We start from the raw sequence: 23,572 nt of genomic DNA on the forward strand, positions 1-23,572 counted from the left end.
TATTGGCTACACCAATTGGGAGTCCCATGAACAATGTATGAATGTGCCTTTTTCCCACATCCTTGCCAACACCTAATGTTGTTTGTATTCTTAATAGCTGTCATTCTGACTAGAGTGAGTATAAATCTTAGAGTAGTTTTGATTTGCATTTCTCTAATTGGTAAAGATGTAGAACTTTTTAAAATACATGTGTTGATTTTTTGTATATCATCTTCTGAGAGGAGTCTCCTCAGTTCCTTAGCCCATTTGTTGATTGGGCTATTTGGTTTTTTGGTGTTTCATTTTTTGGGTTCTCTATATACTGTAGAGTTTAGGGCTCTATCTGATGTGTGACTGGTAAAAATTTGATCCCAAGACGTAGGCTCTCTATTCACCTTGCTGATTTTTTTTTCTTTTGCTGAGAAGATTTTTAGCTCAATAGATACCTTTAATATGATTTTAATTGTTTCACTATAAGTTTCTTGTGAGGGAAGCTGGTGCTTAATCCAACATGATGGAGATCTCTGCCTACTTTTTCTTCTAGTAGATGCAGTCTCTGTTTAATTTTAATTTTGATCCACTTTGCATTGAGTTTTCTGCATGGTGAGAGATAGGGGTTCAATGTCATTTTGTGGCATATGGATTTCCAATTTTCACAGCACCATTTGTCAAAGAGGCTATCTTGTCTGCAATGTATGTTTTTGGTGCCTTTGTCTCATATAAAATAACTAATTATGTGGGTTACTCCCTGTCTCCTCTATTCTGTACCATTGGTCTATGAGGCGATTTTGATGCCAATACCATGCTGTTTGGGTCACTATTGCTCTGTAGTATATAGTTCAAGGTCCTCAGCCTGCCTTCTCTCATTCATGCTCCCTGCGGGCAGAATATGTAGGTCACTGCAGTGCAGTCCCAGTAGAGATCAGAGCTGTGGGGGGGGTGTCAGTGATGCAGCATGCAGCAGGGACAACAGACACCATGCAATAGGGCCCATGGAGCATGTCCCTGTACTGCTCCATAGTAGAAATAACCCATATGAGTGCCAGGTCAGAACTTTGTCTTTTCCATTTATCTTAGTTGGCAAACACAGGGGTGCTGAACTCTCTTTGCTTTTGGATATAGAGTGACACAAGATTCCAGCAAAAAGCAAAAACAAACCATCACTTGTGAAAGGACACGTTTTATTCAAAATCTTTCCATTAGTCTGGCCTCCTATAGTTTAACTCAAGGGACCGTTCTTATTGCTCTCAGCATGGTTTCAATGGACTTTTTGCATCACAGGACAGGTGTGCCTGCCGAGGCAGTGTGGGGTCAGGTGGGGTCAAGGGACACTGTCCCATCCAGGAGGGATCCGTGTTTGGTTCTTCCCCTTCGTTGCTGTGGCTGTGGGTGATGAACGGAGCCCTGCCTGACCTAAATTTTCCAACCAGTAATCCGTCAGGCAGTTCTGAGACCTGAGACACTGAGTGATTTGGGGACTTCTTGCCTCATGACACATTTTTATCAACTGGTGGACAGATTTCCTCCATTTTCCTCCTGTGTGTGCACATGATGATTCTCTGTCCCTATCACTCTCTCCCAGCCATGATTTACAGCCACAATGTCATCCTTTGTCCTTCCTTCTCACTGACACGTGTACAGAAGCAAATGGACACGGCAGTTCGTGAAGCCCCTCGTAAAGATCCCAGACTTTCTCTACCACCCCTTGATAAGGGTGAAAATGACCACAGCACCCGTCAAGGGCTGCCTAGTGCCAGGGTAGCACAACAACGAGGGTCCATTCGTCACCTGGGCTTTCACAAAACATTAATTGTTCAATATTATTCTCATACCTGCTCAAACGATGAGAAAATCCAGCTCATCACAACGTTATGGGAGAACAAACCCCTCTTCAGTGTTCAGAGGCTCTGTCCAGTACACCCCAAATAACCTCCAGGTACTAAGGACAGCCAGGCACAGAATGGCTCAGGACAGCTCTTGGTAGCCCAAGAGCCTGAGCAGAGGAATACAGAATGTACAAGGCAAAAGCGCTTCTCAGGCTTGTGTTCGTTCCGGCTAGTACAATAGAAGAAACACTTTTGCAAGATTTGGCTTTAAGGGTGCTATGGGAATTTGAAACTGTCAAAATAATAAGCCAAAATATATCAGTATTCATCATTTGTTCTCACCCTACAAAATCCACGTTCCACTGTACAGGTTTTCTCAAACACAAGTCATTTGAAATTCCCAGCCAGAGAAAGAGCCAAAAAAGGAAAGGTCTAAAAATGAGCTGCAAACCACGGACACACATCTCCATACACAAATGTGCATGCAGGCACACACACGCAGGCACATGTAGGGTTGGGATTGGGTCTGGGGCCATTGGTTTGTGAGCAAGTGACCCGTGAAGGGGGAGGACCACTGCCAGGTGAATCCAGCATCTGTTGCGAGGGCATCATGATGGAGATTTTGCAGTACATCCAGCTGGGCCTCCCGTCCTCAATATTCAGATCTCGTTCTCAAGTTTGAGGCACTGTCTGGAAATGTGCGTCTCCCTGTTGGTTTCAAGGATTCATCCCTGCTGGGAGTTTCTGTCATGTAGCTAAGTCCTGGACCCCCCTGTTCTCTCTGGAATATTGAGAATGTCTGTATTGTATTTCTGGGTGGCAGGACCTGCTAAATCAAGTGGGAAGTGTCTGAGGAGCTCTCCAGGATGCTGACGTGCCTGCCACAGTGGGAGACCAGAGAGTTCCAAAAAATGTCACACCAAGTATAGCCCTTGTCATCTCTTCCTATTAACCCGGTGTTCTAAGACAGAACAGTTCTGACAGAAGCAGGATTTATCAAGCCCTGTATATTAAGTCCTCGATATTTTCTTGGTCAACTTTATAAGCCTCTGACCCAGCCTTATCTCTCCAACATTCAGTAAGTTCATCCTTCTCTGGTTTGATTTTGGGAAGATGCTGACTTCCCTAACTCTCTGTGAGGCATATTTCATTCTGGCATCTTAGATCTCGACTAGCACAGTGCCTGGCTTCTCCATGTACTCAAAACACCCTGGAACTGGAGTCCCACTCATGAGATTTCCAGGGTGGTGGTCCAGGTGCAGGGACTATCACAGAGCTGTGCAGAGAAGATGCTGTTATTTCCCAGGGAAGATGCCCACTATCAGCCACCAAAGTCCTTCAACACCACTGCTTGCCTCTCTGCTCCCTGGGGGCACCTTGGTGGGCCAGTGGGGACCAGTGTGATGTCCACACCTCAGTGCTGGGGCTTCAGATGGCTCCCTGGCTCCCTGGAAACCTCCTCTGTCAGTCTTCCTGCCCCAGCAGCCCTTAGAGAGTGATTTACATGCACTGGTTTAAGTGGGTTGAGGGAAAGCCCTGCTCCCACTATTTTCTGAATATTTGAAAAGAAAATCAAGAGGCTTTTTGAGTCAGCTTTTGCATTGCTGTAACCAAAAGCCCTGACGAGCAATTTTAGAGGAGAAAAGTTGTCTCACAGTTTCAGAGGTCTCAGTTCATGGTTGGCCAACTTCATTGCTGCAGGTCCAAGGTGAGGTAGAACATCAGGCAGAAGATTGTGGAGGAGGAAAGCAGCTCAGGACTTGGCACCCAGGAAGCAGAGAGAGAGCTCTGTCACCAATGAAAAACTGTAATCCCCAAAGGCAGGCCCTCAGGAACCCACTTCCTCCAGCTACACCCCACTGACACCCAGAGAATCACATCAGGGGACTGATGCACTAATTAGGTTAAGACACTCATCACCAGGGAAGGCTTGTCTCTTCCTCCAGTTTGCTCATGTGAGCTTCTGGGGACACCACATATTTAACTGTGGCAGAGCATACGTTAGTGTTTTCTCCAGCTGAGTCTGAGGAACCAGTGAGGATTCCCAGCCCAGGAGAGCCACCCGAGCCAAGGAGCTGGGCTGTGAATCCAGACCAGCCATCCTCTCCCTGAGCACACGATCTTTGGAATGCCAGGAGGATGCTGTCATTTGTTAGTTTGTCTCAGGGAAAATGTTTCCTGTTCCCCAAAGTCTCTCATTCCTCGTGGCATGGCCTCGGGTATTAAAGTGAGATGCGCTGCCCCTTCCCTGTCCTTCCTGCGGAGCCATTTTATAGCGAATCCCAGTCATTATGCATCTAGGGGACACAGGACAGCTGGGGGCACAGTCTCTGCCGCGGGCAGAGACGGAGGGTACCTGGAGGTCTATGGGGCAGAGGCTTGTCCTGAGGCTGACCCTTGACCCTAGTTTGATGGCTCCACAGTGGCAGCTCTGCAGGCCAGGTTTGTGAATGGGAAGGTGGCCTGAGGGTCACACCAGGGAGAAAGGCACCAAGTGGCAGAAGAGAGTGGCTCTGTGCTCACCGCGCACACACTGCACCCATTCCCCCGGCTGCGGCCACCTGCAGAAACAGCCCTGATGCTGCACTTCATGGTCTGCATCAGGGTGGACTGTAAAGCTGCGTGGCCTGTGTGAGCCCTCACATGCTGGTACACTTGCATACCATGTTGCCCTCAGGCACACACATGCACACACTCGCTGAGCAGAGACTGTGGGTCAGATGATCTGTGCTGTTTAGGATCCATTTTACAATGCTGTGGAATTCTGCCTGGGGTCTGTTTGCTGTGCTGCCGAGGGGTCCCTGGGGCTGTTGGAGAATGAGCTCACTGGAGGAAACAGAGACAGAGCAAGAGGCAGGAGGAGACGGCAGTGGGGGCAGGGAGTGCATGGTTCCATCACCTCTGCACTCAGGCCCTCTGCCAGAGCCCTGAAGCTGTGCCCCTCCTCGTCTCCAGGGGACTGTTTGTTCAAATGACTAAAGAGTAAATGCCATCAGGTTGGCTCACGTAGGGTTGAGCAGGGAATGAGCTGGGGTCAGTGGGAAAGAAGTTCCTGAGGGATCAAGTGTCCCCACCCCCTGTTTACCCTGTGCCATGATTTTCTGTCCTCTCCATGATCCTGGAGTATTTGAAAAATGGGGTGGACTCAGCAATGCAGCCCATGTGGTTACACAAGGGGCATGTTGTGAGGGACAGGTCAGCTTGGCAGGGGTGTGGGTCACGGTCACGGTTGCATAGCTGCAGGCATTGCATCAGAGGACACAGTGCTTGTTAGGATCACACAGACAAGTAAAGAAAGCCCTCAGGCAAACATCCCTGAAACTGGGTCTCCTGGGAGATGGGTGGGTCTCCAGCCATGGGGTCATGCTGGTGCTGCTGTGGTGGACAGCCAGTTGCTCTGCTCTGCTCTGAAATCCACTCTGGCATAGAATTCATATGCAGTTTGATCTAAGTGAGAGGGAACATTTATTACTAACTTGTAAAATGGAAAGTGAGAACCAACACCCCTTTGAAGCCTCTTCCACATCTAAGATCCGGTGACGCCTCCACAACCCCTCCACTCTGTGCTCTGCTCTTGGGTTTATTCCTTCTCACTGCCACTACTGGAGAGTAACAAGTGTGGCCTTCGGCTCCTCTAGTCCACCCATCTCCAGCCTATCTATCCATCTGTTCATCCATCCATTGGGCCATCCATCCAGCCAGCCAGTGTACCTTCCCTGCCTCCAGCCACCACCTATTCTTACCTTTGTCCTTACTCCCACCCACCCATCCATCCATCCATTCATCCAAACATACATACCTCCACCCACCCACACACACATCCATCCATCCATCCATTCATCAACCCATCTACTCATTCACTCACCCACACACCATCCATCCATCCATCCATCCATACCTCCACCCACCCACACACTCATCCATCTATCCATCCATTCATCCACCCATCTACTCATCCACTCACCAACACACTCATCCATTCATCCACCCAACCACCCATACCTCCACCCCCCCACCCTACACCCATCCATCCAGCCATACCTCCACCCACCAATACACTCATCCATCTACTCATCCATTTGTCCACCCATCTACTCATTCACCTACCCATTCATCTATCCAACCATCCATCCATCCATTCATCTACTCATCCATCAATTGATCCATCCATCCATCTCTTCAGGCAGCTGCTGACCCTTCCCTGCCTCCACCCACTCACCTATTCTTCCCTCCCTCCATACTCCCACCCACACACTCATTCATCCATTAATCAATCTGTCCATCTACCCACCCATTCATCCACCCACAGATCAATCCATCTGTCCTCATCCACTCATCCATCAGGACCCATTCCCCCATCCATCCATTCTCCATCTACCCACTCATCCATCTTCTACCCACCCTCCGTCCACCCTCTGTCCACCCCTCTGTCCACCCCTCAAGTCACCCATGAATACTTCTCCCACCTGTCCCTCCTCTCCCTTCTTTTATTTATCAGAATACAGGCACACTTTCACCCTGCCTGGGAATGTGCAGGGGTGAAATGGGAAGCATGTGTCCCAGGCTCTCTCCTCTACAAATAGTTTATTCCGTGGCCAGCACTTGAAGTTGGGCCTGATGCTTGGCTGCTCCTGAGCCAAGTCTCATGAGGTTTGGGCACAGGCCTGGGGCCCTGGTCAAGGCATATAGCAGAGTCAACACAGGTGATCAGATCAGCCATGTGGCCTGAGGCCGCCCCAAACAGCCTCCATATCCTAGAGGAGGTCAGTGTGTGTCCCAGAAGCCCACGGCAGGCCTTTGTGAGGCAGTGGCAGCGCTGGGCTCTCTGGGGGCACTCACACGTGCTCAGCTGCCTGAAGAGGCCGAGGGTCTGCACTGCCCACCCCGTGTGCCTGTAGGAACCCCAGCACCCTACTCTGTCCTCTTCATTAGGAGTCCTCCCGTTCAGCGAGGACTCTTTCCTCACCACAGCAACCTTCAGTTAATCTCACTCACCTTAATTACTGCAGCACTAAATCAATACTCAGTGATTGAGTCAATGATCTAATCTTCCTGGGCTTTAAGGATCGTTTAGAGTTGATCCCCGGCCTCTACAGTGAAAAGATGGCACTCGGCTTCCCGCTAAGCGGCTGTAATAAAAGTCTGACGGTCCCCTAGAGATGGATCACCCAAGATCAGTCTCCATTCAGCTTGAGTGATGTCTTTTATTTCTCTATTCTCTATCCCCCAAACCCTAGCACAGCTTCTGGCCAAGAGTGGGGGCTCAGGGGGTTGGTTCCATTAGTTTGTGCTCTTGGCCTTGATCCCAGTGTCTGCCACAGCCAGCCACACCCCTGCCTGGACACGTGTCTCCTGTGCCCTTGGGCTTTGCCCTGTGACTTGAGCAAGCCTTACCTGTCTCCACACTGAGTCCCTTAAAGCACAAGCAGGTCTTAGCGCTCTTCAAAACAGAGCTGAGGCCAATCTCTGCCTTCACATCTTCTCTCCCCAAGCCCTCAAAAGCCACTGATCCCAACCCACCAGAAATCGCCCCTTGTACATAGATAACATTTCTTCTCCAAATGTTCTCAAAGTTTAATCTCTGTCTGCAGATAGAGTTCCTGTATTAAATGACAAAATCAAAAATACAACCTTTCAGAATGTGGCAGCAGGTCGTAAATCAGTGCACGGGGAAAATGTGGGTGGGGTCAGGGCCAGGATGCCTGTGTGGCCTGGCCAGAGGGTCAGGAAAGGGAGCTACACAGGAAGTGGGGCAGGAGGGTCAGGTCCCTGGGCTGTGAGGGGCAGGCCACTCAGTTGCCCACCTCCAGATCTCAGGTCAAGGACTGGAAATGCCTACAATGTCCCTGTTGTACATCCTTCCTCTCGATGCACATGTGGGTCCTAAACCCCACACATGATTAAACCACTGGGCATAGTTGGCAACGCCCCTGGGTGCAACACACAGACATCTACTATGAGCCAGGGGTTGGCCAGGGGCTGGGCCACCTCTTACCCTCTGTCCAGTGAAATCCCACAAGATGGGCAAAGCCAACCTCTGGACACAGCAGAGGGCCTGGGGGACGTTGTGTGGGGCCCAGACAGGCCTGGACTTGCAGAGCCCCGGGTGCTGGCCTCAGTGGTGGACAGTGGACCCTGGAGCCTCGCGTGACGCAGCACAAGCCCTCTACTCCCCTGTGTGACACAGGAGTTGTGTGCTGAGGCTGCCTTGTCTGGAGGTTCCCGACTTCTCTCAGTGAGTGTGTTTGTTGTTTCCTTCAGAAGCAACGCTGTCATTTTAAATTAAATTGCTGCCACTGTGGTTTCCTCACCGTGTCTTAATTCACGGGAATCCAATTGCGCTCTCCCCGGGAGGCTGTTTAATGTAGTGTCAGAGCTGAATAAATAATCACAGACACATCAGGTTCCCACGTCCACTGCTTCAGGGAGGCCACTGTCCAGCCTGCCTGTTCCCTGACTCCCCGGCCTGCTGTGCCTGGGGAAGCCAGGCCCTGAGGCTGGTCTTCTCCCTTGTGCTTCGATGGCTGTGGAAGCCCCTTGCTGCTGTTGGCCTGTGCTGTCCCTGATTTAGACTTGGAGAGTCTCCACAGTTACAGCAGGTGGGGTTTGGTGGTCCATCCCTCCGTCCAAGGATGCTGAACCTAAAGCCAGAAGAGCCAGGCTGCCTGCCTGCCCGGAGAACACTGGGGCGAGGGTCCCCAGAGCCTGGGCTGAGGTGGCCAAAACAGGGAGAGCTCCTGACTCTTTTGAGGGGGTGGGGTGCAACCATGGGCCATAGAAGGCTATGGGGGACAGGGACTCCGCCTCCTAACTCTAGGTATGCAGCAAAACAAGGATAAGGGGCAGCCAGGAAACACCTCCGTGGGGATGTCCCTGTAGCAAATGTGGGCTGGGGTGACAGGAAGGTCCTGACTCAGGAAACAGGAGCAAAGGTTCCAAGTCTGCTCCACTGAGGCCAAGGTTAGCAAACTATTTCTGATTTTTAATAATGGTGATTAAAAATAACCCAGAGATAGAATCACTCTGCAGCTGTGCGCAGATCGGCCGCAGGTTACCGCTGCATACTCCACGATATCCCCAGATGTTAACCCTTTGCTGGGTGGGGTGTGATTGCTGCCCCCAAGCAGGAGCAATGACCCTGAGAAAACCCCCAGATGTGTGTACTGCTTTAGCTCCCAGGGACAAGTTCCTAACCCAGGACCCTGCATGAGCATCAGCAGCAGAGGGAACTTCAAGAGCTCAGAATGGCAAGCAAAACATTGGGAAAAGAAGAAGCTAGTAGTGACCACTGAGGCCTCCTCTGGATGTGCCTGCAGGACACACGCTAAAAGTCTACACAGCTTCTGGGTTTCATGCCTCTCTTTTTCCATCCCAAGATAAGCAATTACACAACATCAAAAAATAGTTTTTTCAATTACTTTAAAAAAGAAAAACAACTTTAGGCAGCATTAGGGTTGGGCCTTGAATGACCTGAAGACCCTCGTTTTGAAGGTTTGGTCCCCACCTGAGGTGCTATCAGGATGTGATGGAGCCTTTGGAATGTGGGGTCTTGTGGGAGGAAGTGGGTTCTGCAGGAGTGTCCCTGAGGGGTTTCGGGAACTCCAGCCCCTTCTCCTCTTTGCTTCCTGGTGGCACACCCCTCCCACCGTGAAGTCCTGCCCCACCACAGGCTGAAAGCAATGGGTGGTGACACAGGACTGAGACAACTGAGACCAAGAGCCAAAATAAAGCCTTTCTCCTGTAAGTGGATTATCTGGGGACTTTGTCACGGCAAAGCTACTAGCACGGCCACCTACACATGCACGTCCTCCTCAGGAGACAGCCCATCAATGTCTCCGATGCTGAGAGGCCCTGAATCGCCCCCGTGGAGCCCAGGCTTCCCTGCTCCTTTGATGGTTCACACGAGGCACGCTGGGCAGGGCGCCCCTGCAGACGAGATCCCAAGTAGCGTCATATCCCACTGGTGTTCCTAGAAGGCACGGAGGGATGGATTACCCTGTAACAAGAGTCGGAGACGATCACCATCGGCTTCTCTAGGTGTGGCCTGATGACTCCAAAGACGGGACGTGACAGTGATAAAGACACACTAAGGGGTGTTAAACCGCATGGCACGGGACGTCCTCAGCATGAGGCTGCCCCCACAGGGCAGCTGCTCCTCCTGCATCACCCTGAGGTCTGTAGGCAGGACCGTTGCCAAACGTGTGGCCACATGTGGGCTGCATCCAGGGTGCTTTGTGCTCTTTGTCCTCCCTGTTTAGCTCTAAGCTCTGCAGACCAGGGGCCCCTCTGGGCTGACTGAGGCACATCAGCACCAAACCTGATGGCCCAGGGTCACAGGGGCTCTGAGTCCTGCTGGGTCCTGTGAAACTGCGGACAGAACAAGAGGACAGAAAGGAGGAGGGGAGACCAGGAAGGACAGGAAGCCAGAGGCTACCCTTTAAGAATGAAAGGCGCAGGTCAGCCCAGAGGATGGGCAGGCTGAGGAGGGAGCCTGCAGTGGCTGGAGAGGCTGCCAGGAGCGGCCAAGCAGCAGGACCAGGAGCGTTCAAGCAGGGAGTGCTAGGAGGATGACCATCGCCCAGGAAACAGGACCTTAGCAAAACTGACCAAAGGGTGATGAGGCAAAACGCAAGAGGCGGCTGGCCACCAAGAAGGTCACATGGGGCCTGGATCCTCCCTGAGGTTCCCCCTGGACCTCAGACCCACGTGTCCACCTGAACGTTTTCCCTGGGGCTTCTCAAAGAAATGTGAGCTGACCCTGGAACTCTGTCCTCACCCAGCCTGACCCTAGGGCCATTCAGTGAGCACCACCACCTGGCCACTTCCCAGGCTGAGGAAGCCACCTCTGAGAGCTCCCTCCCTGTCCTTGGCTGTCACATGCAGCCTCCTTCTACTTCTTCATGGGTGTGGGATTGTCACCGTCTCTCTCCCACCATCTCTCACACGGGCGGAAGTATGCATGGGCTCCCCTGTGTGGTGGGATGGGCTGCCCAGCCTCCCTTGCAGTTAGCCGAGATCACACACCACTCTGGCCAATGCTCTGAGAGCACGGTGGTGTGTTTACTCCGAGCAGAGGTGACCAGTGCGTCCCAGCAGCTCCTTCCTGCAGGGCGTGGGGTGCTGAGCTGGGCTGCAGGTGGAGCAAGAGCACAGGGCACCAGGCAGGCCTAGGGCTCAGCGAGGACCAGACTGGCCCTGGGTCTGCAGAGACTCCAAGGTCACGTTTTCGACCTGGCTCTGCTGCCTGGGTTAGAGGACTGCTTGCCTCCTGGTCTCCCTGCAGCCCCCTCACTGCAGTCCAGCCCAGCTCCAGACGCAGATCTGGTCTGTGTCCATGCACACAGTGCCCACGTGCAGGGACTCCCTCTCTCTGTCTCCTTGCTTTTTTTGAAAAATGCCAGCGTTTATCCATATTATGCCAGGATATCACCCTCCTCCCTTGTCACCTTTGACACCCTCCATCCCCTCTCCTCAATGCCCAGGTGCCAGTCTCCTCTCCCAGAACCCTCACACACCCACCCAGGCCTGCAACAGCTTCAGACCTCCAGTCCCCACGCCCCTCTGCCATCGTCTGGGTGTCATCCCTAGGGTCCTCACCATGGAAGGCCCTCCCTGGGGCTCTCCGCAGTGATTCCGACATCCCTCACTGAACCACACTTCTGCTTTATGAGCTTGTAATTCTGTGCATAAGTCATGATTAATTGACATAATTATTTCTTCGATATTGATTCCACCTGATGCTGTGAACTGTCCAGGTGCAGGAGCATGGCTACGCCCTGGCCTTCCCACCCCAGCGGAGATCTCTGCCCATGCAGGGACGCAGACGCTGTCTGTAGAGTGGACGAATGTGCGGGAAACAAAGAGTGCCGTGGGGCGGGGCTCCGGGAGCAAGGTGAGACTGGGCTCTCAGCTCTGCTCCACACCACTACCAGGCCCCATGTGGTCCAGATCAAGATTCAGGTGTGTCCTCTCATCCTGTATTAAGGCAGCCACACCTGGCAGCTACCGGCCAGCCCCCTCCTAACACAACACACTGGTTCCCAAATCAGGCTCCCTCTATTCTAATCAATCTGTTCACTGGTATCTGCATCACTGATTCTTCCCCTAGTGTGTACCATGTCAGGGTGGAGCATAAAATCTGAAAGTCATTCGGACCAATGCACCATGTCAGGCAGGGGTGGAATACTTCACCTGTCTGTCCCCAGATCTTTGCCTAAGATGTCCCTCAGAGGCGCACAGGTCAGCAGCAGTTACCAGGAAGGTGCATTGGCCAAACCAGGCCTGATCTGGATTCTGAACTCTCCACTTGTGGGACCTTAGATGAGTTGCAGAAGTTTTCTGAGCCCCTGTGCCTACAACAACAGCAACATCTGCCTCCGGAGGCTTCCTAAAGACGGGGACTTGCGCTACACATTATGTAGACCAGTGCCTGGCACCACGGTCTGGCTCAACAAATGTTAGGTATGCTCTGATAATTTGTCCTATTTCTGGATGTCCATCTGTTCCCTGCAACCTCCACCCATCTGCCCTGTAGTCCCTGTGGCCATGTGGAATCGATCTGCTCTGCACCGCACATGGCAGCCCATCAGGCTCGGACAGGAGCTGGCATCCTCCGAATCCTTCCCCCTCCCATGGACACCCACTTCCATGGCAGCCTCACCCTGTGGAGCACAACCAGCCTTGACCCATGCTCTGGGTGCCCCTGTATCCACCTGCCCTGAGACGCTTTCACTGGGACTGTCTATGCCCCCAAGGGCCGTATATGCATTTTCTGATTTGCTGGATGCCAGAGTCTCTCCTGGGCTGCAGCATGTCTAGCGCTTTCTTCCTGGAATAACTTTTTACTCAGAAATCAGAACGGGAGGATCTCAGTGGTGCTGTGTGGGGTGCAGGGGAAGAGCTGCTGTGCTGAGGCCGGTGAGTCACTCCGTGGCCAGCACTGAGGAAAAGGCGCCTGGTCTGGGACCCCACCAAGGCTCCCAGGGAGCGCGGCAGCAGGCCAGACTTCTGGTCCCGAAAGGACGCCCACCCTTGGGGACCCTGGCCCATGCTCACCATTCCTCTGCCTGCACCCCCAGGACTTTCCACTCGGTGGTGGTCTCCTGGCCAGGCCTGGTCTCCTGCCCCACCACAGGGAGAACAATGCCCTCGGCCCCTCTGCCACACCAGACCCCCGTGCTTCCTCCTTCCCTGGCTTCCAGGTGAGAGCTGTTGGCCCTGTCCCCCACACCTGGGCCAGCTCCTCACACAGGGCCAGCCTCCCCAAGGCCAGGCGCACTCTTCTAGGTAGGACCCAGGTCGCTGTGTGGGAATACGTGTGTGTCTCTGTTGACATTTAAATAACGCCATCTTTCCTCCAGACCTGATGGCTCATATCCTCTTCCGCCAGGGTTCTGCGTGGCTGCGGGGACTCCCTCCACCAGTGGCCTCTGCACATCCCTGTGACTTACAGAGAGGGGTGTTCCTTCTCCTCGGTTCGGACTCTGAGGCTCTGTGAGTTGGTGGCCTTGTCTAGGCCCACAATGAATCTGTGGCCAACTTTAACACAAATCCAGTGGCCTGAACTCGAGGAGGAGATGCCACCCTAACACCTGAGGGCACATGGTATTCAGAAGCAGTGTCATTGTCCCTCTCCCTGGTAGGTATGACGCAACATGTCCATCAGTGTGGAGACCCAGTTTCCACTTGTACTGCTCTGAGTGGAGAGTTTTAACCTAGAGTTGGGTTTCCAGAGAACCAGCCTCCACAATCCACTGGTTCCAACACACTGAATACAACTGCTGCCCGGCGGCCTGTCCACAGAAGCCCTGGTCCCATTGACTCCCAGGACTCCATGCGGGCAGAGATGGCACAGGGCCTCCTTCTGCCAGGCAGGGGTAGCAGTTTGATGGGGTGGTGTGGTGTGACCCCTGGGAGGCAGCAGAACAGGCAGCACAGCCACATGGGGAGGGCGTGGAGGGGGGCAGCACTGCAAGGTTCCTGAGTGGATCACCATCGACTCGCTGCTGGGTTGACTGCAACGCTGGGTGACCACGGGCTTTGTGCCCACCTGGCGCCCACCTGGCACCCACTCCACTGCTGAGCCCCCCAGCCCCCATATTTCCTTTTAGCACACACACCACATTCTCTCTTCCAAATAGTGTCAGAGATTCTACTCATGGTTCTCACGCCAGCCGCCCGAGGGTCAGAGAGTGGTGCCCTTCTTAATCCCACTTTGCACCTGAAGAAACCCAGGTCCCCAGGGCTCAGTCCATTGTTCACCATCAAACCATAAACAGGTGACATCTGGACCCGACTCCCGGTGCCTGTCCACAGACTCCAGGGCAGTGACGGTGGCCTGACGAGCAGGTGTATGGCTGTCATCGGCTATGGTGGGGAGAGACGATTCCTGCCTCCTCCTGCTTCCCCTGAGCCTCCAGAGCTGAGGCCCAGAGAAAGCCTCCTCAGTGTCAGCACCTGCTCACCAAAGCCACCTCATGCACACATAGGAGAGGCTCACAACTGAACTGCATAGCCCCCCAGCCCAGGAGAGAGGGGACAGACACAGCTCACAGGGCCAGGATGCAAGTGGGACATTGAGGAGGACTGGCCTGGAATCTAAGGCTTCCCAGGCCAAGGAGGAAGCCCCTGCCTTGGGGCCCAGCTCTGGGGCCTGTTGAAAACGGACTGGCATGGGTAGCAGAATGTATGCAACTGTCAACAGGAGGCCTTTGACAAGCCTGGTCCTGACAGCCATGCAGAGCTGCCCTCCCAGCTCTGTGGCTATTTATAACTTTGTGCTCCATCACCCAGAAGCAGGAGAAACACAAGGAGCCATGTGGTGCGCAATGGGTGAGGCAGAGTGCAGAGACACCTCCAGGGACAAACAGGGTGCCAGGTCCAATCCCAAACAGAAAGACAGCAGGTGCCTGGCCGGAGCCCCAGCCCAGGCACTCCGGGAGCCACAAGTGCGGAGGTGAGGCTGGGCCCAAACGGGTCAGCACCTCAGTTGCTCGGCAGCATCCTGTGAAAACCCAAAAAATGCTGACACTCGGTCCCACCTGGGAGGCTCTGGGCTGAGGGACCTTGGAGGTGGCCTGAGCAGCAGGATGTTTAAATTTCTCTAAATAACTCCAAGCAGCAGGAGAACCTGCAAAGCACTGGGTCAAAACCCAGGAGCAGATTAGGTGATGGAAGGCTTAGTCCCTCTTTGGGGCCTCAGTTCCCTCCTGGAGAACAAGTGATCGGGACTGAGGAGTAGCCACATTTCTTTCCAGCCTGAGTCTCTGTGGTCCTCAACTGCGATACCTTATGTAACTTGTGATTTTTGCTCGGAGTTATTTCTTAAACCGGGGAAGAAAATAACTACAGAGCAAAATAGGCAGAGCTGAGCTCTCTGGTTTCCAGGCCGTGCCATCCGCGGGCAGGCCAGAGGCCAGCCGGGGGCAGGCCAGAGGCCAGCTGACTGCCAGCAGCAGGCCGAGCCGCTGGAGTAGCAGCCCACCCCCCACCCCCCCACACCCCGCCTCGCTGCGGAGAAGAGTTGACATATTAAGTAGGCCTGAAGCATCTCCCATGGTAATCTCATCTGGCGTGTTTCTGTCTGAATTGCCAGTGCTTCAGATTGTGACATCCACTTCTTCACTGCTCGGCATCCGTGGCAGCTTTCCTAGCCCATTATCCATCATCATTCCATCTAGAGAGAGCAAGAACAGCCTTTAGAGAAGACAGGAGCCGCCTAGGAAGGTAGGAGTGCTCTCTCCTGTGAAGAGCTTCAGAGATGAAAGTCCAACAAAACACACAGGCCTGGGAGGGGGCAGCTCCTCCTGCCATCCCCCTGCATGGCCGCTGAGGACCAGGGTCCATCTGCCTCCTCCACCTCCCGAAGCTCACAGCCTGGCCTCTGCTGGTTGTTCATAAGTCCCCGGAGTCGCTTCAGTGGCCTCCTGAGGGGTGTGCCTGACCCAGCCTCTTCCCTGGGGCTCTTTGATTGGAGGTCAGCAAGGAAATCAATCTAATCCTGACCTCCCCTCTGCAGTGGATCCCCCAGACCCTCAGCACCACCTCTGAAATACAGACCTACTCTGAGGTCCTGGGGCCTCCCGGGGGCCCATGAGCACTGTGAGCAGGCCACAGAACAGCCCACTGCTTCTCCTGGGATGGAAGTGGCCCAACCCAACCCCTGCCACCAGGTGAGTGGCCGTTCCCAAAGTCACTGCTCCAGGGTTCTTATAAGGGGAAGAGGAGACAGGAATCAGAGAAGATGGGAATGTGGCCATGGACACAAGTCTTGGAGAGAGGAGAACCATGGGCCATGGAGCATAGGTGACCCCAGAGTGAGATCGGCCAGCCCCCCCGCCCCAGCACCTCCAGGAGGAGCCTCCTGCCCACACCTTGCCCCGGTGAGACCTGGTTTGCCCATTTCACCTCAAGAACTGTGAAGACAATGAACTTGAGTGGTTTCCAAGCCACGAAGTCTGTGGTCACTTGCTACAGCAGCCACAGGCCACTGACTGACTTGGTGCTTCAATCTGTACCAGGGCCCAGGAGGACCTGGGAGTGGCCCTCAAAGAAGAGAGGCCCAGGCTCTGCTCTGCAATGCTGGGTTTCTGAGCTGCGGCACTCCAAGGGTTACGCAGCTGCACTCTAGTCTGCTGTGGCCACTCCGACCTGCAGCTTCTCACGTCCAAGTGGCAGAGCAATGGGCATGGTCCTGCCACCTGCCAAAGTGCCTTGTTCTGTCCTGACTCCACTCAAAATCGACCCCTCCACAGAGGTCTGAGCCCAGTGCCCAAAGGTGCACGGTCTGCCCCTAAAACCTCCTCCCCATCAGAGCCTCTTAGTGTCTGGAGTGACCAGAGGCAGTGGCATGGCCGTTTCCTTGGAGGGAATGTTTAACACATCATGAGCCATGACTCCCCGGGAAGTGCCACACTGTGGCTTCCTACAACTCCAGGAAGTGCCATTCCTAGCTGCACCCTGCTCAGTCCTAGGAGACAGGGGAGGGACGATTCTCAGCTTATTGCACAGTTTAGTCCAGTCTTGTCCTGGCCCAGAGGGCACGGGGCATCGTCCAGCGAAGGGGACAGACATGGTTAGGAAAAGAGGGAGCAGAAGGCCCTCCAGGCGAGGACCAGCCAGACAAAGCTGAAAACCCTCTGACCTGGGTCTGGCCCAGGTGACACAGCCCTGGGTTGGGGGCAGGGAGAAGAGGCCTCTGCGCTTTAAACTTTCAAAGGAGGTGAGGACGCGATTGAAGGTGGGTTTAGCTACCCCGGTGTTTGTCCCAGTTTCTGGCTCGGGAAATGCTCCCCCCACCTCGTTTTTCATTTTACACAAGTAAACATCTTTTAATTGAAGCTCCTGGGCATTTAACATTATTTATAACTCCACAGATTAAGAGCCTCATGGAACTCTGGTCACATCTCATAACCAGTGATTCCCGGACTGCTCCCTAATTATTTGGGAGATGTTGTGTAGCATCAGTAATTATAGAGTTGATTTGAAAACGAGCAATTGGAGTTGCCATTTCAAAGGGAGCCACACAGACGACGTGCATTTGGACATCAAAGTCTCTTGGGAGCAGAGCCACCAGCTTCTACCTTCTCCTTCATCTGCAAGAGGCTCTGTGCCGAGCTCCACCAGCCCTTGCCTCATTCCAGGGTCTAGAGAAGTCGCTGTTTAGTGGGGTGGAGTGCCCTTTACGAAAAATGCTCAGGGCCAGGAGTGTGGCGGGTCTGAGGTGTTTTCAGATTTTGGAACCTGTGCATATGCACAGCAAGGTGCTGGAGGACGAGGACCCCGAGACTGACCACGCGCAGGTGCACCTGGTGCACGCAGCCTGGTGGCCATTTTACACGCATTGATAATTCGGAGTAGGATACGAGTTTTCATGGTGTGGAATTCTTCAAGAGTGACATCACATTCATGTTCAGAAAGCTCCAGATCTGGCGGTCTGGATCAGGATGCCCACAGCGGTGGCCCTGCCCAGCTCTCCTGTGTCTCCTGCGAGGCCCTGTCTTCCACCAGCCATGGCCCCCTCTTTTGGAACCTTGATGAAATGGAAGCCCCCAGCTTTTATGACAAGAACCTCACACAGGTGCCCAAATCCTTGTCCTTTTGGGCTCCTCCAGAGCCATCCACTCAGTGGCCACAGGTGGGCTCCAGGGAGGCAGACAGACAAGTGTGGAGTGCTCCAACCAGCCCTGGACTTCTGGAGACATCGACCTACTTATCCCAATGTGTCTCTGCCTCTCGTTTGAAGAGTCCATGGGCCACCAGGACCACTGCTGGGCAGTGGCTCTGGTGGGCACGGCGAATGGCCGCCTTGGGTATGTGGAGTCAGGAAGGCCCGGCCTTCCCCACAGGCCTCTGGTTTCTGCCTCATGTTCTCTGTCCTGCCTGCAGATGCCCATCTCCACTGTAAATTCACCCACCAGGGGGAAATGCCACCCAGCTCCTGCCCTGGCCCAGGGGAACCCACTGTGGCCCTCTGCCAGCTCTCTGCCTGCCTTGCCCTGGAGTCGCTCTTCACCTGCACCTTCACACTTCAGCACCTTTGAGAGCTGCCCAGCGAGAAGCCTGTGGGCTCAGCCTTGGACCCTTTCACACAGGCCGCTGGTGTTGGCCTCAACCTTGGCCCATGACAAGCCTGGGGACACATCCCGAGAAACAGGCCTTCTGCAGGATGCAGAGGGTCACAGCCATCCTCCTGATGTGGTTGACCAGCGCAGGGTGCTCAGGTCGTACACTGGTGCAGAGCCTCAGAAGACACGTGCCAGGAAGCCCATGGAATCTGGGGGAAGCCACCTTCCCAGACTCAACACAGAGAGCAGGTGCCCTGAAGGAAGAGTGCTTCCCCTCCGCCCATCAATCAGAGACTCTCTTCTATGACCACAGCTGCTGTGAGGGTGGAGAGTCCAGCCAAGGCCTGGGAGGTCACCTGCCAGCCATACCCAGGAGAGCAGCCAGTGCCCAGAATGGCTGGGAGGGTATGCACTGTACAGCTCCTGTTGGGCCCTGCCCAGCTCTCAGCCAGGGTGGGGCACCCGCTGTGCTGCTAATGTGCAGGGTGGCGCCCTCTGCCCTCCACCCACCTGTCTCCCTCAGGTGTACCTGCCCCCTCTGCTGTGGCCGGATGGACCCCTGGACACCATGCAGGGAGGAGCAGAGGGCCCACCCACAGCCTCCTGTGGGAGCCAGTAGGGCAGAAGCCGACTGTCCACTGAGCCTTGTTGACAGCAGGGAGTGTGCAGTGCCTGCCAGCTCCAACTGCCATCACTGACTCATCCCTGGGGACACCAGGTGGGACGCAGTTCCTCTCTCACCGTCCCTGCAGGGGAGTCAGCACACTTGGCTCCCATGCAGGGGCAGGCTGTGGTGGGGGAGCCCCCTGTGTGCGTCCCATAGAAGCTGAAATGGGTATGTGTGTGTCTGTGTGTCTTTATGTATATGTATCTTTATGTGTTTCTGTGCATAGTGTGTCTGTGTGTCTTTATGTATGTGTGTATTTATGTGTTTCTGTGCATAGTGTGTGTGTGCATCTATGTGTGCATGTCTGTGTGTCTTTATGTCTGTGTGTATCTGTGTGTGTCTGTGTGTGTGCATGTGTATGTGGAGAGAGCCGTGGCTCTGGGCTGCCCCTGAGGCATCCTGGCTGTGGCCACTGCCATCCATGGGTCCCAGCTTCTCTTCTGAGTGGGGGCTGTGAACAGCTCAGGGGCAGAGGACTTGCCTGGGAAGTGCAAGGCCCCGGGTGCCACCCTCAGTACCACAAATAAGTAAATGAACGGAAGGGAGAGAACTGCAGCCTCCCGTGGAGTAGGGGACACCTCCTCACCCCCAGGAGGAGGCCTGCATCTCCGACCCCAGTAGACGAGGACAGGGGAGAAAAGCAAAACACTAAATGCCCAGGAGGAGACCCTCGATGGGCAGGAAGCCAGGGGGAAGCCCACACACCCAGCACACGTGGGAGTGTGTGCACCCCAATACAGCGGGCTGACGAGGGGGGCAAAGGCTTGGGGGGCTGAAACATCAGTCAGCTGATTGCATGAGGTCACCAGTTTAATGAGGGAAATCAGTTGATTACATCTCCTGAAGGAGAAGAGCACCCAAAATGACTGTTTAAAACTCCCAGTGAGAGAACCACACACACTGTCACACTCACTTTCATACTCTCACTCACACTCTCACACTCACACTCACATTCACACACACTCACACTCTCTCACAACACACTCACTCTCACACTCACACCCACACACACTAACTCTCATAGTCACACACACACACTCACTTTCACACTCATACTCTCTCTCTCTCTCTCTCTCTCTCTCTCTCTCTCTCACACACACACACACACACACACACACACACACACACACAGAGAGAATCTGTCCCTAAAGCTGTTCCACCAGGACACTGGTCTCCTAAAGCAGTGGATGGGAAGGCAATGGCCTCATCCACCACAGCATGGTTTGTGGTCTTCTGTCCCTGTGGGTTGTCTGTGCTGGGGCTTGTGACTTCCCAGGAAGTGGTGTATTCACCTGATTGTCACCACTGTGTGAGGGCATTTGCAGGTCCGCCCATGGGTTTTTTTCACGTTGGTGAGGTCTGTAGCGTTGGCCCCTGTTTCAGTCCTGATCATCCCTGGTCTTCTTTCTTTTTTTCTGTTTTGTATACATTTTTCCTATTTTTGTGTTTTCAACTTTATTAATTTCTGCCTATCTATTATTTCTCTCCTTTTCCTCAGTCTGGATTTGAAGGTGGAAGTTAGAGATTGGCTTATATCTTTATTCTCTTCTAGGTAAGATGTTAATGCTGTTAATTTTACTCTAAGAACGGCTTTAGCTGCTTCCCACAAATTGTCATAGGCTACATTCTAATTTCTCAGTAATCTCTCTTGAGTCTTGCTTTGTGACCCTTGATCCATCCAATGGTATATGGTTTACTTGTCAATCCTTTGGTGAATTTCTTCTTCATTTTCTGTTATTTTTTTGTGATCTAACTCCATTATGCACATACGTGGTGAGATTTCGGCCCTTTGACCTCTGACGGAGGATATGGCTTCTTTGGTACCATGTGCCCTTGGAAAGTGTGTGCATCCCAGTTCTGGTAGTGGTGTTGCTCTCAAGACAAGGGACCCCATGGCTGATGTGTTTTCCATCCCCGAGAAACCTGCTCTCTGTCTACCTCTTCTGTCCACTCCTGGGAGGGGTATTAAAGCCTTTGTCCAAAGTGCACAGGGGCTTGTTTCTCACTTCAACTGTGTGGTCTTTGTCTCAGCTTCTCTAAGTGCTGTTGCTGGGTGCATTCACGTCTAGGATGCTGGGTCTTCCTGGTGAGTCGGAATTCCATTGTCATGTTCTTTGTCTCTGGTGATTCTCTCTGTTGTGGTCTGATTTATCTGATGTTAGATCAACACACAGTGCAGAGATGAAGCCTCCCCTCTCACTACTCCAAGTCATAGGCGTCTTATCATTACATCTACATCCATTGAAAGCCCATCAGGCAATGGGATAATTTTGCTTTCAATTGTCAATAATTTAGAGAATTCAATGGGACAGTAGTCTATTGCATTTTTTCGATTATTTACCATTCCCAGTGATCCTTCCTCCTTCCTCATTTTCTCCACGATGCCTGCAGGCATTATTTCCCTTCTGTCAGAATTACTTCCTTTATGAATAGTTTCAGAGCAGATCTGAGATTGGATTCTCAGCTTTCCTTCATTTGAGCAGAGCAAAACTTCACCTTATTCTTGAAGGGATTTTCACTGTATTTAAATTTTGTGTGATCGTTTCTTCTTTCATCAGTTTTAAAATGTCATTTCACTTCTTACTGACTTCCGCAGGGTACAATGAGAAGTCTGCACTTAATAAAATTGTGTCACTACAAGTAACACAGGCAATTTTTCTTGATGCCATCAAGACTCTATCTTGTCTCTACACCTCATCAGTTTTATTTTGATGTGTTAGGTTGCATATTTCATTTTTTAAAAATCTTCTTCCTCTATGTTGTTCATGTTGGATAATTTGTATTATTTTTCTGTCAATCCCAATCTGCCATTAAGCCTATTTAGTCACTATTTAACTTTAATTGTTATATTTTTAACAAAGTTAGTACCTGGTTCTTCTTTATAGCTTCCAGTTCTTTCTGGAGGTTCCCCCCCTCCCCGTTTGTTTTAGAATGTTTGCCTTTCCTTGTTGGAGCATATTTACAGGAGCTGCTCCTCCATCTTTGTTAGAGGTTCATCTGCTTCATGCACTGTTGCCCTTGGTGGTTATTCCTCTGCAGATTGGGATTCCTTGGGTCTTTGCATATTTGGATTCTATCCTGGGTGTTTTCCACAAGACTTGGTTGTGGCTGGAGAATCAGGACATGTGTTAAACCTCGCAGAGCCATTTGATTCATCTTGCTTGCTGTACCTAGGGGCAAGTCTGTTTCTGGAAAGCGGGAAGGCTACTGTGTAGATAAGTTCTCAATGTCGCAGAGACTGTCTGGGATGAGGTGCACTTGCACACATACCAGGCATGAGTCCGGGGCTCCGGTGCAGCCTCCCTCTCCACAAGCACCTTGGAGCTTTTCCGTTCCCTCTGGCTCCTTGGCCAGCTGCCCCTCTGCACGCACTTTGCAACTGCAGCTGTGTATGGAGCCAAGCTGGAGGAGGGCATGGGCAGAAGCAGAGTGAAGGGGCTTTCCCACACTGGTGAGATCCCAGACCCTCATGTGGGGGTCTCCTCCTGTGGCTGTGGCTGCTATGGGCTCACTCTGAGGCTGCTGAACTATTGTCAGGTATTTTCAGGGGATGGAATATGTAATATCAGAGAAAAAGGAAAAGTAAAGTGGGCCATTCTGCACTCCCTCTGAGCTGTCATAGGCACCTTGTCTGTTAGTCAAAGCTGGAGGGTTCTGGAGCCTTCTGTGCCTGTCTCAGGTGGCCATTCCTGGGTTCCACACTGCACCAAATTCAGGCTGAGGAGTCCAGAGGACACCTCAGTGCCAATAGGTGTTTCTCTGGATTCTGACCATCCCTCCCTGATTGTCCACTTCTACAGGTGTCCTACTCAGGACATTTAATTCCTTCCATGGGACACAGAGTGTGCTCACTCTGATCCGTCTGAAACTAGGACTGCCACGTTGGCTTCTACTTGTCCTGTTGCTCTGTGGAACTGTGGAATGGTACACACACACACACACACACACACACACACACACACGTGCACGTGCACTACCATCAAAGCTGCAGCTTCAGTCAAGCCTGGCAGAGAGACTAACATCTGTGAGGAGCATTGGGAGGAATCAAGAACCCTCTCCTCCCTGGGGTGGCTCATGGGACCTCCACAAACTGCATCCTCATACTGCCAGAGTTAGACTGCAGCCCCGTGTGCCTAACTTCACATCTCTAGCTGAATCCAGGTGGGAACACACCCAGTGGAGGGGGGTGCCCTAGCGAGCTCTCCTGCTGCACCCTAGATCAGAGCTAGCCAGGACTCACCTCCTCTCACCGACTCACCTTGCCAAATCCTGAGAGCAAGAGGGGAGTGTCAGACGCCTGCATGCCTGCTTTTGAAGTGCCACCTTGCTGAGGGTCAGGGGACCCGGGGCCAGGAGGTGCCCCCACACTTGGGGCTTAAAGGAGTGGGATGGTCAGTGCTGCTCACGTCCAACCCCCAGGGGCTCAGAGCCCGCATTCCTGCCCAAGCTCGGCTCCAACCTCAGTGCAGCATCATTCGGGACCCGCTGGGTGAAGCTGGGCATTTAAGAATCAGTTCCCAGCATGCTGAGGTTCT

The sequence above is a fragment of the Ictidomys tridecemlineatus genome, chromosome 14 (genome assembly GCF_052094955.1).
Source record: "Ictidomys tridecemlineatus isolate mIctTri1 chromosome 14, mIctTri1.hap1, whole genome shotgun sequence".
Classification (NCBI taxonomy): Eukaryota; Metazoa; Chordata; class Mammalia; order Rodentia; family Sciuridae; genus Ictidomys; species Ictidomys tridecemlineatus.